Source organism: Chinchilla lanigera, unplaced genomic scaffold (assembly GCF_000276665.1).
Source record: "Chinchilla lanigera isolate Chin_1 unplaced genomic scaffold, ChiLan1.0 scaffold00123, whole genome shotgun sequence".
Taxonomy (NCBI): domain Eukaryota; kingdom Metazoa; phylum Chordata; class Mammalia; order Rodentia; family Chinchillidae; genus Chinchilla; species Chinchilla lanigera.
Genome location: NW_004955524.1, coordinates 2,733,922 through 2,745,248, shown reverse-complemented (window position 1 = coordinate 2,745,248; position 11,327 = coordinate 2,733,922).

The window sequence follows — 11,327 nt, the reverse complement described above, 5'->3', positions numbered from 1 at the left end:
TTTTTTTTGGTTTTTCTCCGGTACCGGGAACCGAACTCACGACTTTGCGCTTGCCAGGCAGGCGCTTTTGCCACTGAGCTAAATCCCCAGCCCTTTCTTTCTTTTCTTTGAGACAGAGTCTCACTATGCAGTTCAGGCTGGTCCTGAACTCACTTTGTAGCCCAGGCTGGCCTTAAACTCACAGCGATCCTCCTGTCTCAGCCTCCGGAATGCTGGGATTTTTTTTTTTTTTTTTTTCTGCCAGGAATCAAACTCAGGACCTTGTGCTTGCCAGGCATGTACTTATGCCACTGAGCTGTATCCCCGGCCCCCAAGTGCTGGGATTATAGGCGTGCACCAACACGCCCGGCTCGACCCTGTTTCAAATAACAGTATTTTTGCAAGGCTAAAGATGTAGGTTGGTGGGAAGGCCCTGGACTCAACCCCACACCGCAAACAAGCAGGGTGTGTGAAGGGTGCTGGGGGGCCTGGATGGTTGCGTAAGGATGCTCGGGGTTCAGGTTCAGGGGGCCTGGTCCTCACTCGGCGCACACAACTGGAGCTCACTGAGTGATTGGTTAGAGGATGAACAGCGAGGGCCCGGTACGCAGGAGGTCGACTCCTGGAGAGGGGAAGTTGATTCAGGGTCCACTGAGGCCTGTTGTACGCCAGCCCTGGGCCTGGTGCGCTGGAAAAACCACTTAGTATGCAAGATGTAGTCAAAGGAATGAATGTCTAAGTATGAACAGCCTCACCTGCTTGGAAAGAAACCAGCTCTTTCTGCGGGCCCAGACTAGGGCCTGCGGGAGGCGGAGGGCGCGGAGGGGCGGGGTTATGCTAATGAGGTGGGCGGGAGGAGTGCAGAGGCTGGGCGGGGCCTGGGGCGGAGTTTGTGTTCCATTGATCTGGAGCTGGGGCGCCCCTGGAGTTTGCGGGAGGCGGTGGGGCTGCTGGGATCTGCGGGGCCGGGGAGGAAGGACAGGGTGCGAGGCTGTGGGGACTACGATGGGACCCACAGCTGGGCTCCTGTGTCTTCTCTCCAGGTATTTGGAAGGCCGAGGCAGGAGGATCGCAAATTAGACCCCATCCGGGAGCTGGCAGAGACTGCCTCAAAATGAGGAGGAAGGGCTTTGTTGCTGCCTCGTAAGTGGCCGAAGGCGTCAGGGGCGGGAGGGGACAGGCGCGTCCTGGCTGGAGGGCGCTGGCTGGAGGAACAAAGCCAGCCTCGTAATGAGCTAGTAATCCGCTAATCCCTTAATCCCCAAACGGCTTCATCCTTTCATCCGCCTCTGCCCTCAAACCCCGAGGAGGCCTCCCTCCACACCCCATGAAGACGCGAACGTGGGTTAGGGTTGCAGCTGGGCACGCAGGATTGGGGGTCCCCAGTCCTCGTCCTGGTCTAGGCGGTGGGCAGGGGCTGCACACTGCGCCAGGCCCGGCGCACCCCAAACCTCAGCCGTGACAGAGGTGATGCCTGTGAGTCATGCATTCGTTTTTTCCAGTCTTTTTTTTTTTTTTTTTTCTTTTGGTCTTTTTGAGACAGGGTCTGGCCTGCCTGTCTTGTTTCATTAGAAACAAGGTCAGTTCAGGCTGACCTTGAACTCACTCTGTAGCCCAGGCTGGCCTCGAACTCGCAACGATCCTCCTCCTTCAGCCTCCAGAGTGCTGGGATTACAGGCCTGCGCCACCACGCCCGGCTCTCTTTGTTTTTTGTACCGGGAATCGAACTCAAGACCCTGTGCTTGACAGGCAGGCGCTTGTGCCCGTGAGCTACATCCCCGGCCCTTTCCAGTCATTTAAACTGGACCAGCCTCACCATCTAAATGTGGTGGCGCACACCTGTAATCCCAGTGCTCTGGAGGCTGAGGCAGCGAAATGTCATCCCCCTGAGCAATGGAGTGAGGCTCTGTCTCAAAGTGAAAATTAAAAAGGGCTGAGGATGCAGCTCAGTGCAAAGGCCCTGAGGTCCTACCATAGTATGGGAAGGAGAAGAAAAATTTGTCCTAAAAAGCACCCAGTGTGGCCAGGTGTGGTGGTGCAGGCCTATAATCCCAGAGCTCAGGAGGCTGAGGCAGGACAGTCGCTGTGAGTTTGAATCCAGCTTGGACTACAAAGTGAGTTCAAGACCAGGCTGAACTGCATAGCGAGACCACATCCAGCACGGGGCCGCTGGGCCCACCCGAAGTCAGCAACCACCAGAGATGCTCAGGTGACTCCGTGGTGACAGTAGTGGGAAGACACCTTTTTAGAAAGGGCCTGCTTGAGTGCTGCTCCAAGGCTGGACCTGCCATTCACCTTTGGGCCCACCTGACACAGGAGGAAACTGAGGCAGAGGGCTCACCCCCACCTCCGGCTCCTCCCAGATCTGACCCCCCATCTGCGCAAACTGAGCTCACCCTAAGCATTTAATTTTTTTTTTATTTTAAAGAGGAAAAAAACCCAATAAAGACAAAAACAATAAAACTATACAGAATTTCAAAACAAGATGATAGGAAGTTGACAGTGGTTGTTATATTACATATTGTTATCTTCAGTGAAGTTGCTCAGATTACCAGATGTAAGAATGCAGGATTGATGAAACACTTAAAGAGAATAAAAAATAATTTTTAAAAACAATACAGAGCTTCACTAAACACGACAGTAGGAATTCAACAGTGCTTGTTATATTGCATATTGTTGTCTTCAAATTAGTTGTTCAGGTTATCAGATACAAGCACACAAAATTGGTCAAAAAATTAAAGCATTACCTGTTCCTTTCCATAAACAAATAGACATCAGCAGTGCAGTTATCCCAGATATCCTTGTAAATGCATATGTATCTTTCTCCCTACCTTCTTTTCTCCTTTCCTTCATCCCAGTTGTTCTTTCCTTTTGAGCAGTTTCTTTCCCTTTCACAATATCTATTGTACCTTTCAGATTTTATTTACTCTTTCAGGTTCTTATACTAGGGAGACAATCTGGTGCTTACACATATGAGTCTGATTTATTTCACTTATGAGTATGGCCTCTAGCTGCACCCATTTACCTATAAAAGCCTCAAGTTTATCTTTCTTTATAGCTGAGTAATACTCCATTGTATAAAAATACCACATCTTTTTTATCCATTCCTCAGCTGATGGGCATTTAGGTTGTCTCCAAAATTTAGCTATGACAAATTGTGCTGCTATAAACATGGGTGCACATATACCGTTGTGGTATGACGTTTTCAATTTGTCTGGAAAAATACCCAGAAGGGGAAGAGCTGGGTGAAGTGGGACCTCTAATCTTAATTTCCTGAGGAATCTCCGCACTGATTTCCACAGTGGTTGCACCAGTCTACACTCCCACCAGCAGTGGAGAAGGGCTCCTTTCTCCCCACAGCCTCTCCAGCATTTATTATTGGTTGATTTCTTGATGATAGCCATTCTTTCTGGAGTAAGATGGAATCTCAGTGTTGTTTTAATTTGCATGTCTTGCATGACCAAAGATGTTGAACAGTTCTTCATATATTTATTTACCATTTGTATTTTTTCATCTGAGAAGTGTGTATTCACCTCAGATACCCATTTTTGGATTGGGTCTCTGAATTTTGGGGGCCTGATTTTTAAAAATTCTTTATATGTTCGAGATAGAAGTCCTTTGTCTGAGGGACAGTTGGCTAAAATTTTTTCCCAATTCATAGGTTTTCTTTTTACCCTGTTGGTGATTCCTTTTGAGGTACAGACATTTTTCAATAAGATGCGATCCCAGTTGTTGATTTTTTGAAGTATTTCCCGTGCAATTTGGTTTTTGTTAATGAACTCTCTGCCTACTCCTATGTCAAGATTTCTATCTACTTTCTCTTCCAGTAGATTTAGTGTTTCTGTTTTAATATTTACATCTTTGATCCATTTTGACTTTAGTTTAGTGCATGGTGATAGACATGGGTCTAATTTTAGTGTCGGGCATGTGGAGAGCCAGCTTTTCCAGCATCATTTATTAAAGAGACTATCGTTCTTCCAGTGAACATGTTTGGCCCCTTGGTTTGTAGTGGTGCCTGCGTCTTCCGATCTGTTCCATTGATCCTCAGGTCTGTTTTTTTGTTTATTTATTTATTTTTTGGGGGGCCTGTACTATGCTAATTTTATCACTGTAGCCTTGTAGTATAATTTTAAGTTGAGGATTGTGATGCTTCCTGCCTTGCCTTTGTTTCCCAGGATTGCTTTTGCTATTCTGGGTCTCTTCTGGTTTCAGGTGAATTTTAGGAATGTTTTCTGTAGATCTGCGAGATATGCTAATGGTATTTTAAATGGGATATCATTGAATCTGTACAACAATTTTGGGTGTATGGCTATTTTCACAATGTTGGTTCTTCCTATTCATGAGCAAGGAATATCTTTCCATTTTTGGAAATCTTCTTTGATCTCTTTTTTTAGAGTACTATAATTTTCACTGTATAGATCTTTTACTTCTTTTGTTAGATTGATTCCTAAGTATTTCGGTTTTTTATATGCTATTGTGAAAGGTATGGTTTCCCTAATTTCTCTCTCGGTGTGTTTGTTGTTTGTGTATAGGAACGCTACTGATTTTTGAGTATTGACTTTGTATCCACCTACACTGCTGAATTTGGTTATTAAATCTAGAAGTCTTTTTGTGGAGTTTTTGGGGTCTTCTATGTACAGTATCGTGTTATCTGCAAATAATAATTTCACTTCTTCCTTTCCTGTTCTTATTCCTCTTATTTCTCTCTTGTCTAATGGCTCTGGCTGATGCTTCCAGAACTGTGTTGAATAGGAGTGGTGACAGTGGACATCCTTGTCTTGTTCCAGATTTTAAAGTGAAAGCTCTCAGTTTTTGTCCATTTAGTACGATGTTGGCTGCTGAAGATGGCTTTGATCAGGTTGAGGTAAAGACCATCTATCCCTATTTTCTGTAGGGTTTTTATCCTGATAAGTGCTGGACTTTGTCAAAAGCTTTTTCTGCCTCTGTTGAGAGGGTCATGTGGCTTTTGCCTTTGGCTCTGTTGATATGGTGTATTCAGAGCATTTATGGTGTGCTCACTGTTTGCTCAGTCTGCATCCTCAACGTCCGTCCTCCCCACAGCGCACTGAGAGTGGGTAAACCGAGGCACAGAGCCAGCAGGGCACTCTGAAGCTCACTCCCTGGGAAGCTTTAGGGCCGCGGGGGACCCTCGCTTCCGCCCCACGGGGTACAGAGCCAACCGGGGCTCCCTGTCGTCCTGGCTCTGGTCGCGCCAGGGCCCTGCTGCGGCCCGAGTGGAGCGGGCGCTCAGAGCGGGTCGCCGTTACTACCCCTGTGCCTGCTTCCCAGGAGAGAAACTGAGGCTCAGAGAGCCGGAGTGGCCAGGTGCGGGGCGCTGAGCTCACACCAACTCCGCGGCTCCCCTCGCCACAGCCTCCCTGGCTGCTTCTGGAGGGGCCGGGGCAAGGGGAACCGCCACCCTCGGGGTCCTGGTCACTTCCAGTCGTGACTGCTTCAATCCTCGCACCCATCCCTTCCTTTGGGGCGGCTTTGAGCTCGCTGAGTGTCCCTGCCGGCCGTCTCCAGCCCTTTCCACTTTCTACATTAAGGCAAAGACTAAGTCACGAAGTTGCCCAGGCTGGGTTCAAACTTGTGACCCTGCAGCCTCAGCCTCCTGCGTGCTGGGATTACAGGCCCGTGCAGGCTTAAAGGAGGCCCAGGAGCCTGGCCACACTTCCATGCCGCACAGCGGGGACAGGCCAGGGTTTGTAGCACAGGGGGGCGGGGGGCAGTGGCCGTGATCGTGAATTGAACTTGGCCTGGCTGGAGCCCCCTTCGTGGGTGGCACCCAGGGCTTCTTCCTTAGTAAAAGGCAGGAAAAGGCAAAAGTGTAGAAGGGAGGGGCCGGGTGAGCAGCGGGCAGGGACCTCGTGTGTCCCTGGGGAAGGAAGCGCTGGCTGGCCACCCCGCTTCCTGGTTAGGGCCTTCTCCTTGACCTCCGCTCGGCTACTTTTGCTGACCGCGCAGAGCCATCCTAGCCCTGGGGGAGCTGCTGAGGCGTGGACGGTGTCCCAGGTGCGGCCAGAGGAGCGTGGGCAGGGTCCCGGTGTGTCTGTCCCTGTGCAGGGCTCGCACGCTCTTCCTGGAGCGAGCGCGTTAATGGCTGGGGTCTTGTTCAGGTCCTTGACTTCCTAAACGAAGAACTGAGCGGGACGTTCACCAGGCCTGGTGGTGCACCCCTGTCATCCCAGCACTCAGGAGGCTGAGGCAGGAGGATCACTGTGAGTTCAAGGCCAGCCTGGGCCACATGGTGAATTTATGGACCGCTTGCGCTGCATAGCGCGAGGCAGTCCCACTAAATAAACAAATAAATAAATAAATAGGAGCAGACTGTGATACAGAAGCTGCTCTTGGGATGGAACAGGTGTGTCTGACCTTGAGGGGTGTCTGTGACCCCTGAGGTCACACCACAGGTGAGGACACTGGCTGTCTTTAACTCTTGTAGATGCCCCACCCATTCCCACTCTGTCTGTTGAACTCCTAGTCATCCTTCAGTACCCCACGTTGGCCCCTCCTCTCTCTAACCCCCCAGCAGAGGCCAGCTTGCCACTCTAGCGTCTCCTGTGCCTCCCCCATGGGACTAGGGTTATCTGTGTCTGGCTGTGCTCCTGAGCCCAGGAGGTCGGCAGGACAGAGCTGTCCACGGCTCCAGCACTTCCCAGAGCACGCGTGTCCCTCGTAAACTGGTGAGACTGTGAACACACTCAGCTTGATTCTTCCGGAGAGCTCGGCATACTTGGCTCTCCTCCCAGGCTGAGGCCCAGCCCTAAGGCTCTTGATGCTCAAGGGAAGACGTGAGGGGAAATCAGCAGGCCAGATGCTGAGGGAAGGCCAGGTAGAGAGATTCCGTCAAAGTCTCTGAAATGCCCCGGTCTGCCGTCCCCACAGGGCATCTGACACCTTGCTCAAAGGACTGGGGGTGGAATCCAGGGCCTTTGCACTGAGCCGCATCCCGAGCCCTTTTTATTTCTTATTTGGAGACACTCCCTCTCTAAGTTATCAGGCTGGGCTCGAACATGAGATCCTCCTGACTCAGCCTCCCAGAGAGCTGGGATTACAGATGTGCACTAGAATTATTTCTAATACCAGGAAAAACTGAGAGCAGTCCCAGGCCCAAGCAGAGACCTGGTTGGATCAGGGTCGCAGCTCATACCACGCTGGGCTGGGGAAGGAGGAAAGGGAACTCTTGGCAACTTCCCGTCAAAGACAGACAGACAGACGGGCATGGCAGTGCTCACCTGCCATCCCAGCTACTCAGGAGGCTGAGAAAGGAGGATCGAAAGTTCAAAGCCAGCCTGACCTATTTGGCCAGACCCTGTCTCCAAATAAATAAAAAGGGCTAGAGGTGTGGCCCAGTGGTGAGGGCTTACTGAGCATGTGTGAGGCCCTGGGCTTCATCCCAGCAAAAAAAACAAAACACAAAACACAGAAAAACACAGAAAACAACAACAATAACCACAAAACCTCCAAAACTCACTAGGCCTCAGAGGAACAAGCCCGGCCCACTCTCCCCTGCCTGGCCTGGGGTGCCTGTGTCAATCAAGATCCCCTGAGAAACAGAAACACAAGATACACACATTCATATTTCATATGGATGGGTTTTATGTTGTCCAGACTGGTCTCAAACTCCCGGGCTGAAGGGGTCTTCCTGCTTCAGCCTCCAAAGTAGGTGGGATGACAGGCAAGGGTCACCATACCTGGCTTAAACTGACTGCTATGCAAATTGCACCCCAATAAAGCTATTTCTCAGAAATGTGCCCTAAACCCTTTGGGTTTATTAGCTACTGTGTAGCAGGCACTAGCAGGGGTGAAAGGGTTGTAAACAGATTACCACAGTGCCATGGTGTCATGGGGATGTGAGGAAGACGGACAGGAAGTAGCTGTGGTGGTGCACTCTGGGAGGCTGAGGCAGGAGGATCTCAAGGAAGAAAGAAAAAAGAAAGAAAGAAGGAAGGAAGGAAAGAAAGAATGAACAAAAGCCAGCCTCAGGGCCTTCTCCAAGTGCCCAGAGTGCCAGCGAGCTGGATCCTGCCTCTTCCTCCCTGTGTGGCGGGCTCAAGGATCCACCGGTGGCAGAGACAGGATAGAAAGCATGCCTCGTCCGAAAATACACAGACTGTGGCTGAAACGGGGGCAAACAAGGGGCCGTGCTGGGGACAGATGAAGCCCAGTGCCACTACTGTCAGAGCAGAGGTCCCTTCTCGATCTCTGCTGCTGGGTCCAACCACTGACTGCTCCCTGAGCTCATGGTTCTCCTGACGACCCATTTTACAGATGACGGCACTGAGGCCCTGCAGAGACAGGTGAGACTGAGGGTGGGCATTCCCCACATCCGCCCATCATCATGACCGTGAAGCAGGAGGCAGCTAAGGGACAAATGTGCCAGGGGCCCCACCCAGGGGCCCCACCCACCCAAGCTCACCCACTTTGATGCCTTTGGGACACTGGTTCAGAGCTGGGCATCTACACAAGCCTGGGCCAATCAGAGGCCATGCTGGTGCTTTCGATACAGCCACTGGACAACAGAGCTCTGTGTTGGTTGAGAGGTAGGTTTCAAGCCATCATTTCAAGTTAAGGAAGCCGTTAGGTCTGCTTTTGGCTTTGGGCAGTCACAGAGCTCTCAGGATGTGGGGCCTATTGGTGGTCTGTAAACCCAGTGCTCTGGCCTCAGTTTCCTCATCTGTAAAATGGGTCTAAGGTCAACAAAGCCATTGCCATCCCCAACTGATGCTGAACTGCCTCACCTGGGTGCCTGGCCTAGGTCCTTGGTTGCTTGGGCTCAGGGGGCTTTTAGGGAGTTGAGGCGGTCACCCTTGCCCTTGCAGCCATCTGCCAAGTGCCGAAGACTGGAAGGAAGGAGGCAGACCCAGCTCATAGGCACAGGGCACAGGGCTCCTTTGAGAGGCTGGGGCAGCCCTGGGGAACATGAGCCATTTCCAGAAAGGGCCAGCTGACCACAGATTCTTTGGCACTGCAGCCTCAAGGGGACAGGAGTATGCACGCATGGATGCATTGCCCTGCACACAGCGAGGGCCTCTGTCCCCCTGGGCTGGGTGGGTGGGGACAGAGGCCCTTGACCCGAGGGACACTGGCTCCTGTGTTTCCAGCTCCGTGGTGGGCAGTCAGGCATAGGGCACTTTAGCAGCACAGGAAACTGAGGCGTCAAGTGTCACCAGGGAGGGGCCCAGGGCTGGGGCCTGCTGCTGCGCTCCCTCCCTTCTGGACCCCCACTTGTAGTTTCATTTTGGGACACGGTTTCACTGAACTGCTCAGGCTGGGTTCCGACTTGTGATCCTCCTGCCTCTGCCTCCCCATGGTGGTGGCTTTAGATATGGGGCGGGAAGTTCTCCCAGGAAAGAGCAGCGAAGGGCTCCTCAGACACGCGACAGGGGAGGTGGCCGCGGACGTTGGGGACGCTGGCGGCAGCTAGGGACAATGGTCTGCAGGAAGCGGGGCTCCTTCCACAGGAAGCGGCTGCTTTGCTTCCAATCTGCCTTCTCCTCCCAGCGCAGCTGCCAGGGAACAAAGGCCGACGACTGCCCGCACGCGCCCCTCCGGCACCGCTTCCTTCCCGGTCCGCAGGGAGGGAAGTGCGCAGGCGCGGCCTGGCTCTGGTGTGGCGGGGGTGCGGGGGTGCGGGCTGGAGCGGGTGGGGCGCCGCAGGGACAGGAAAGCCCCCATCGTCCCGCTATGTGCAGGGATGTGCAAGGCTGGCAGAGGACCGGCCGCCTGGGCTGGGCTCAGCAAGCGCTCACCGTGGCACCCCAGCGCTTTTTAAAATTGGGGATAGGAGCTCGCCAAGTTGCCCAGGCTGCCCTTGAACTTGCGGTCTTCCTGCCTCAGCCTCGAGCTCTACCACTGAGCTGCACCCCAGCCACCAACTATGAGCAGAAACTGTAGGGTGCTTTGCTACTCAATTTATCTTTCAGGGTCTCACTCACTCCCTAAATCTCATAGCTTACAGCTAGCAGGGTTAGTTTTGTCCTGAGACAGGGTTTCAATGCTGCCCACCCTGGCCCTGAACTCGGGGCTCCAGTGATCTCCAGGTGCTCATGACCACATCCGGCTGAAGGCCTTTCTCCCCGCCATTTCTTCCCTGTGCCCCGCCCAGCACGCGGGTACCGCCTGGCATAAGTCTGTGGACAGTCACGCCCCGTATGGTCACCCCACAGTCTGCCCCCCAGGACACAGCATGACTTTAAATCAAGCAAGTGAAAAAAATAAAAATAAATAAAATAAAATGAAGCAAGTAGGGGCAGAGTGGTATGTGCCTATCATCCCAGCTCTCCCAAGGATGAGGTACGAGGATCCCCAGGAGTGAAAGGCCAGCCTGAACTGCATAGCAAGGCCCTGTCTCCAAAAACCAAAATCAAATCCAAAAAAGCAAGCAAGTGCCTGGGTGTGTGTGTGTAGGTGCACACCTGTAGTCCTAGTTGCTTAGGAGGCTGAGGCAGGAGGATGGCAAGTTTGTGTCCAGCCTGGGCAACTTAGGGAGACCCTTGTCTCAAAATAAAAAATAAGCCAGGGGTATAGCTCAGCGCACAGTCCCTGCCTGGCAAGCACAAGGTCCTGAGTTCGATCCCCAGTACCAAAATAAAAAATAGAGCTCCCGGAGGGAGGGCCCCCAGCACATGGGGAGCCTCAGGCGGGGAGCGCTGGTCTTTGGACTGGTGGCTCACTCCCGGCCTCGTAGTTCCCCAGAAGGAGGGCTTCCGGCGCACAGGGAGCCACAGGTGGGGAGCGCCAGTCTTCCGGCTGGCTAGCTTCCTGCCTCGTAGCACCCGGAGGGAGGGCCCCCGGCACATGGGGAGCCATGGGGCGGCGAGCGCTGTTGCGTACCAGCCCTTAGGCCAGCCGCTGCTGCTCAATTGAGATCTATCATGACACAGAGAAACAGTGACACAATTGGCCCACCATGCACCGACTGCAGCTGCCCACCCATGGATGTGTGTGATTCAATGTTGTCATTCAAACTTTGAGCAACCCCTGGGAATACATGCCATACAACGGGCCACTCTTGCTCCTGCCATTGAGAACTAGAAAGGTCCAGAGCCAGGGGAGGAGCAGCTGCTGAACAAGGACTCGGAGAACATGAGAATGCAGACTAAGCCCACGAAGTCAGAGGTCCAGTGGCCTGGGGTCATGAGAGCCACTCGGAAGCTGTAAACCAGGAGGACCTTGCACAATACCTGCAGAGACTCCCTGGAAGCCATTCTTCCCCTGACAGTACAGGCTGTTGTGGAGCTCTGGAGAAGTCTGCAGCAGGATTCCTGCTGCCTGTGCTGACAGTTGGGGAGAGGACACTAACTGGTTGTGGGGTCCCAATACAATGGGAGGCTGGAGAGAAA